This window comes from Triticum dicoccoides, chromosome 5A (genome assembly GCF_002162155.2).
Source record: "Triticum dicoccoides isolate Atlit2015 ecotype Zavitan chromosome 5A, WEW_v2.0, whole genome shotgun sequence".
In the NCBI taxonomy this organism is placed as follows: Eukaryota; Viridiplantae; Streptophyta; class Magnoliopsida; order Poales; family Poaceae; genus Triticum; species Triticum dicoccoides.
In genome coordinates, this window is record NC_041388.1 from 30401755 (window position 1) to 30409696 (window position 7942).

General features: G+C 48.4%; 1 long non-coding RNA gene across 1 annotated transcript; it reads left to right on the forward strand.

Annotated features, from left to right (window-relative positions):
* Positions 1–1206: 1206 nt before the first annotated feature.
* LOC119296866 lies at positions 1207–2163 on the forward strand. Its single transcript, XR_005145418.1, has 2 exons — positions 1207–1394; positions 1796–2163. It is a non-coding gene; the product is annotated as an uncharacterized LOC119296866 (long non-coding RNA).
* The last annotated feature ends 5779 nt before the right edge of the window (positions 2164–7942 follow it).

The following is a 7942-nucleotide window of genomic DNA, read 5'->3' on the forward strand; positions in this document are numbered from 1 at the left end:
CCTGGCACCTTACACATCCCAAAGCTCAGTAACCTCTGTAAATCCTCCACCGATGGAAACTCCACCCTGAAGGAGTTAGGCTCAAGACTGACTAGCTCCCAGAGGAAGTCACCCGGGGCCAGCTCCCGTAGCCGCTGCACAATCTGGACGTCAGAAACTTCACCTTTAGTCACTTTAACAATCCCAGTTGTCATACTGCGCACCTCATCAGTAACTTCCCTCTCGATCGGAGACTCAAAGAAAGTAAGCTCAGGACAAAACACACCATACATCATAAGATTGGGAAGCTGCTCTCTCATAAGCGGACAGGCCCCTGAGTCAATCAGTGCCAGTTGTGAGCAAATGTAATCCAAGTTTTTCTATAGGCCTGTTTGGATCTAAAATGATGTGCCTCGACATATACGTTAAATTGACCATGTTGCATAGTTACTGATAATACTAGTGCGCAGTACAATTGTAAGTGAATACAAGCCCTAGGAAATGAAATGACAAAGCAACAGGAAAGATCAAACAAGACGACAATTCTAGTGCAACATGGTCAACGAGAATGTTTTATCTGAATCTTCCAAAATGAACTACAAATATAAATTTTGTTACTATGTGGTCCTCACAAAAAATAGCTCAATTTTACACATAATGCTATGCTCCGAGGTGCCACTGGCGGTTTGGTGCCGGCGAGGAGGACGGAGCAGCATGCGTCGTTGATGGGGGCCGGCACGCATCCTGGCTGTCATCAGTGAGCCGGAAGAACTCTTCGGAGTCGGCGTTGTAGTCTACCTGTGATACGTAGACATGATTAGTAATCAGTTCCATTTTACGCTAATCTAGTCCCGATCCATCAACTAGTAGTATTACAAGTAACAAAGCGTCTATAATTGATTAATGATGTAGTTGTGGCATTGGAATTGGAGTTATAAGTACACAATAAATAATGCTGATAAAGATGAAGGAGGCTGACAGCAGCGACAAGAGGAGCACCCACTTAATTTATGGCGTTGGAGCTATAAGTACATAATAAATAATGCTGAAAAAGACGAAGGAGGCTGGCAGCAGCGGCAAGAGAAGCACCCACTTAATTTGTGGCGTTGGAGCTGTAAATAAACGGAATAAATGTGTGCCTAGAGATGCCCATAAGCCAGGGAGGGATGGCCTGACTTGCGCCACCTCACCGATCCACCACACGGCCTTCCCTTTGGCCATGGACCATGCGGCTCCACCCCTACCTAGCTTGTTCTTTTCACCATGCCTCCATCTCTATATATAGAAGAAGTAGTCATTCATCCGCGTGCGGGGTGCGCGTGCGACTTAGACTGTGAGGAGGTTCTTGTTCTACCGGCAACGTCTGTTTGTTCCTGCTATTCTACTTTTCTCTTCCCCCCTACAAAATTCAAGAGGTAAGCTTTTGCCGCAGCCCTATTTTACTAAACTGAAACTGGAGTAGATCTCTCTCTCTCTCTCTCTGAGTGGTTATTTCAGTTCATCACAGATATATCTCTTTGGCAGTCGCATGAACACATCAGTCTTGATTGTGAGGAGTTCTTGTTCAATTGATACTTGGATCCGGCTCTGCTTTATCGATCTACTCCCTCCGTTCGAAATTACACGTCGTAGAAATGGATGTATCTAGAACATCTAGATACATCCATTTCTACGACAAGTAATTCCGAACGGAGGGAGTAGTAGGTAGGGAACAACTTTGCCGAGCACTTCGTTTTGCTCCCGCCCTACTAGATTGTGTTGTGTTGTGATGATGGGGAGGGTAAATCCAATCGAACCCACTGGTTGTGTTGTGCAGATGGAAGATTGGGGTGGCAGCTCACCGTATTCCTCCGCTCCATCCACCTCGGCGGCAAGATGTACCAGGTATACGAACAAGCAGATCAACAAGTGGATCTAGGTGCTGCCATGGCACGGCTTCGATATGGACGAGGAAGTCCAGGAGCAGGTGTCGCAGAAGCAAGCCAGTCCAATCTAAACAACATGTGCCCAATCCGATTCTTTTCTACCAATGATTCTGTATTTCTGTTCCCATGCATGAGGAAGACCAAGAATCGGTCTCTCTCATCTCAGAAAGCAACTCCAAGCTCAGTATTCCTTTTGTGAAATAATATGTCAGCCTGTTTGTTTCATTCGTACAAGTTTAACTGTGGCTTCTCTGGCTCATAGGATCTAGTTCTAGGCTGCGTCTTTCGTGTTCCTTGATCCACTGTAAGTCTATTTAGATCCTACATTTTGGCCCGTTTTTTTTTAAAACGCAATGTCTATTGTTTTCAAAAACGCGAGCGGCATACTATAGCGAATCCATGCACGGCAGCGAGTCGGTTCACTGTAGCGACCCTTTTTGTTTGTTTTTTATTAGGTTTAACGAATATTTATAAAAATCTGAACATTTTGTAAAATTTTCTTAGAAAAGAAAAAACATTAATAGTTTTTGAAAAATACATTTTTTTAATATCATCAACACATTCTTTTGAAGGTCTCTTAGAAACCCAAGCATTTTTTGAAATTCCAATTTTTTTATTGTTTCAAACATTTTTTAAAGAAACTAAAAAGGAAAACGCTAAAAAACCAGAAAAAAACGGACTCGAACCATCTAGAAGATCCCAAAATAGGTAAAACAAAATGGGATAAAACCATCTGGAAAGTTGCTAAAACCGGGATTTTTATAAAACATTCTGAAATCTGAACATTTTGTAAATCACGTAGCTACTAAATGGGCAGGCCCATCTTAGTCGCTCAGCCGTTCGCCTGTGCCAAACAACGACTGTTGTGTCAAACAAAGATTACCGACCTTTGGCTCTCATGAGGAAAGAAGACCCAAAGTAAAGAATGAGTTGCTTCCCTAAAAATAGTTTTTTTAGGTAACCCTAGAAATAGTAAAGTATGGTTCGCAGTCTCGCAGCCTTGCCTCAGGCACTAGATCCAATCAAACTCCGATTTTCAATTGGGCCACTTCTTTTTAGTTTTTATCAGTTTTTTACGTTTTCTTTTTTATTTTTGTTTACCCTTCTTTAGAATACATGTAAAAAAATTTAAAACATGTTTTAATTTTTTACCCACGCTAACATTTTTTTATACACGTTGAACATTTTTAAAATAGATGATGAACATCGTTTCCAAATACTTGTTGAATAATTTTAAAAATCCATGTTCAATGTTTTCAATTATGCGCTGACCATTTTTACGCGACGCTCCATTGTCAGAGATTCTGCACAACAGAGATGCAACTGGTCGAGTGGCAAAATGGGCGATTGAACTCCTTCCCTTGGATATCAAGTTTGAGGCAAAGAAAGCTATCAAGTCCCAAGCAATAGCAGATTTCCTCGCCGAGTGGATCGAACAGCAACTGCCGACTCAAGTTCACTCTGAGTACTGGACCATGTTCTTTGACGGATCCAAGATGTTGAACGGTTCCGGTGCTGGAGTAGTTCTGGTATCCCCCGAGGAGACAAGCTCAGATATGTCCTCCAGATTCACTTTGATTCCTCCAACAATGAAGCAGAATATGAAGCACTCCTGTATGGGTTGTGCATGGCCATCTCACTCGGCGTCCGTCGCCTCATGGTCTATGGCGACTCAGATTTGGTAGTTAATCAAGTGATGAAGGAGTGGGACGTCAGAAGTCCAGCCATGACTGGTTACTGCAACACGGTGAGAAAGCTTGAGAAGAAGTTCGAGGGGTTAGAACTCCACCACGTCCCCCGATTGAAAAATCAAGCAGCCGATGAATTGGCAAAGATAGGTTCCAAGAGAGAAGTCATTCCCAGCAATGTGTTCTTGAAGTATATTCACACGCCGACAGTTCAGGAAGACCCTTTCACTGAAGAGCCCTGTTCTGGTGCTAGAGTAGTTCTGGTATCCTCCCGAGGAGACAAGCTCAGATATGTCCTCCAGATTCACTTTGATTCCTCCAACAATGAAGCAGAATATGAAGCACTTCTGTATGGGTTGCGCATGGCCATCTCACTCGGCGTCCGTCGCCTCATGGTCTATGGCGACTCAGATTTGGTGGTTAATCAAGTGATAAAGGAGTGAGACGTCAGAAGTACAGCCATGACTGGTTACTGCAACGCGGTGAGAAAGCTTGAGAAGAAGTTCGAGGGGTTAGAACTCCACCACGTCCCCCAATTGAAAAATCAAGCAACCGATGAATTGGCAAAGATAGGTTCCAAGAGAGAAGCCATTCCCAGCAATGTGTTCTTGGAGCATATTCACACGGCGACAGTTCAGGAAGACCCTTTCACTAAAGAGACCTCGCAACCCAAGAGCGCCATGGATCCGACTGAAATCGAGGTCCCAGCTGTGGTCGACCTGATCATGGAGGTTCTGGCCATTACTCCCGACTGAACGTTGCCCTACATTGCGTACATCCTCAGGAAAAAGCTCCCAGAGGATGAAGAAGAAGCTCGACAGATCGTCCGTCGATCCAAAGCTTTTACTGTGATAAGAGGGCAGCTATTCAGGGAAAGTGTGACTGGAGTCGGTCAGAAGTGCATAACACCAGAAGAAGGTCGAATGATCCTCAATGACACCCACTCGGGGACCTGTGGTCACCATGCGTCCTCTCGGACCATCGTGGCTAAAGCATACCGAGCTGGATTCTATTGGCCACGAGCAAATTACATGGCGAAAGATATAGTCGACAGATATGAAGGCTGTCAATTTTACTCCGATATGTCTCACAAGTCAGCGTTAGTCCTGAAGACCATCCCCCTCGTCTGGCCCTTCGCTGTTTGGGGACTGGATATGGTTGGACCGCTGAGAACCGGCAAAAGCGGCTTCACTCACGTGCTCGTTGCAGTCGACAAGTTTACCAAATGGATCGAAGCCAAACCTATCAAGAACCGTGATGCTAGCACCGCTGTCAGTTTTATCAGGGCATTGACATTCAGATATGGAGTCCCACACAACATCATCACGGACAACGGGTCGAACTTCGATTCCGATGAGTTCAGAGCTTTCTGCGCCTCTCAGGGCACTCGAGTCGACTATGCTTCTGTCGCTCACCCGCAGTCGAACAGACAAGCAGAAAGAGCCAATGGCCTAATTCTCAAAGGACTGAAACCCCGACTGATGCGTGATCTCAAACACGCGGCAGGTGCTTGGGTTGATGAACTTTCGTCAGTTCTGTGGGGCTTAAGGACAACTCCTAATCGGTCGACTGGAAGAACTCCTTTCTTCTTAGTTTATGGAGCCGAAGTTGTTCTGCCAAGTGACTTGCTCCACAATGCACCCCGAGTTGAACTCTTCTCCGAAGCGGAAGCAGAGCAGGCCCGACAAGATTCAGTCGATCTCCTAGAGGATGACATAAGAACATCTTAAAGCTCCATCCTAATGAATGGCAACTAATTAAATTCTTATTCAGGTAAGTGGTTAAAGCCCTTCAACAACAAGCGAGTACAAAATATATATGGCATCCGAACTAACCCCCCCCCCCAACACCCACACAGGATAAGCTCAATTACTATACTAATTAAACCTAGCTGCTTAACAGGCAGCTAACTTAATCCAAACTGGTCAACTATATGATATTAGTGGATTTCATTGACCACGATCATGTGTTAAAAAGGTTGACTAAAGTACGTATGGATAAGTGCAATCGCTAGCAAATGTAAGGTGTGACCGAATCTTAAGGGCAAAATAAGCAGCAAACACGGCATGTGTTATATCAAACCAATGAAGCAGACAAAACGTCTACGCCAGCTATTGTTAGGCCCTGTTTGGTTCCAAATAAGTCACCAACTTATAAGTCGAAAAGTGAAAAAAGTGACTTATTTTGCCAAACAGACCCGACTTATAAGTCACCCCAACTTATAAGTCATAAGTTGCTCCACCCCAACTTAAAACTTATAAGTCACCCCCTTTTACGTGGGTCCTACCATCTGCATGATGTTGATTGGTGTGGGTAGGTGTGTCAGGTGACTTATAAGTCAGGTGACAACCAAACGGGCGTGACTTATAAGTCACTGGTTTTAAGTCACCTGACTTATAAGTCGGGTGACTTATTGAAACCAAACAGGCCCTTAGTGTGCGCATGTTCATGGTACATACATTCTGGAAGCAAAAGGACGTATGCGAAATGTAGGCCCATCCTGGACCTTTTCCAGGAACCCGACAACACGCCACATCGAGCACTACGAGCAGTACCGGTCACACACGGCTAGTCGGCTACGTACGTGACTAGCTGACAGCATTGCGCTTTTGCGTTGGAGTTTGAAATGAAGTTAGAGCTGGAAACCTCGATCTTCTTGATCCGAGATTCGCGACCATGGCTCCTGCGACCCAGCGCCTGCGGCCGGCGGCGCCGGCTTGATCTTCTCCCTCCGTCCTCCGGCCGCCATTTCAAGCGCCGAGACCAGATCCGGGCTAGTCTCCGCGTCCTTTCTCGGCTGCGCTCCTTCTCCCCTCCAGGCACTCAAGATGATGCCCATGGCGCTCGCGTCCGTGTCGTCATCTCCGACTCCATTGGCCGCCTCATCTGCTGCCGCCGCGATGGCCGCGGCTGCTCTTGCCTCCCGCAAGGCCGCCCTCGCAGCTGGTGGTCGCTTGTCCCGCGCCGGCTCTGGGCTCCCGCCGAGGCCGAGTGTGGCTGCATCTCCCGCGGCGCATCCTCCCCTGCCCGGCAACGCCGCACTGTCCACCCTGGGCGTGGCGTGTGCTGCTCCTGATCCCCGTGCCCCTGGCCTGATGGATGGCGGGCTTGGGTCCCAGCCGCCGCCGCGGCTTGGGTGTCTCCCGTCCTGCGCCGTGCAGTCAACCCCGACCCCGACTGTTGATGTGGGCGTGCCGTCCCTGTCTACTACCGGCGCTGCTACGTCGTTCTTGGTCCCTGTGGAAGCCCCACCGTCACCACCAGCTGCTACTGCTGAAGCGCCGTCCATGACTGCTGCTTGCTGTGCTACATCGCCCACGACTGCTGTGGAAGTGATGCCGTCATCAACACCTGCCGGCACTGCACCGAGTCTGGACCCGGAGCGATCTGTTTCGTGGAGCTCCCTTACCGATGACGAAGAAGACGAGGATGATGATGAAATAGCCCTGCGGACGCCGCTGCCGGCTGCCAAATCCTCTGCTCCGGCTACTCGGTCGGGTGTGACGTGTGATGCGGATGCGTGTGGAGATTGGCAGGAGGTGCTGCCGCGGTGCAACATGCAACGTCTGGACTGTCTGGTCCCTGCATTGGCTCCCCGTCCTGTTCCTGCTTGGCTTCGGGGTAGATGTTGCAGATGCCTCCTTCCTGGTCACCGTGCAGCGGTTTGTCGAGATCCTTTTAGGTGTTCTCAGTGCCTTGAGAATGGTCATCGAGCGCGTGAGTGCCGCAATGCCTGGCGTCCCCTCAGCTTTTTGGGAAGCCCTACCATGTCACCGTTGCCACGCCTCCCCGGGCACCAACAAGCTCTAGCTTCTCGCAAGGTCCAGAAAGAAGCCTCGCACCTCTCGAAGACATTTTGCCATGATTCTTGGGCATCGATCGTTGCTGGTCCTGCTGGTTCTATGGCCTCGGCGGATTTCCCAGTACGACCTGCCTTGGAGCAGCAGACCAAGCTGCTGCACTCTGAGCTCCTTGGTATGACTTCCCTCCAGCTTCAGGAGACGGTTCAGCCTCTGCGTGATGTCATTGACTCCATGCAAGGTTGGATGTTGCGGATGGAGAGCTTCATGGTCCGTGTTGAGGCTGCACTTGGTGAGCGCTCCATGGCGCCGCCAGTGTTGTGGTCTGATCATGTCTTGCGTCCTTTGGTTGTGCCTGTTGACAACTTCGAGGTCGAGTTGGGTGCCGAGCTTCATGGTCGTTTCTCCCCTCGTGCTAGAGCCCATTCGCCGTTGTCAGCCTCTGAGGGACTGGGCAATGATGTGGTTGTGACTCCAGTGCTGCAGATCATGTCTGAGTTGCGGGAGTTGTGTGAGGGCTCGGTTCTGCCTCTGTCCGTCGAACAACTGA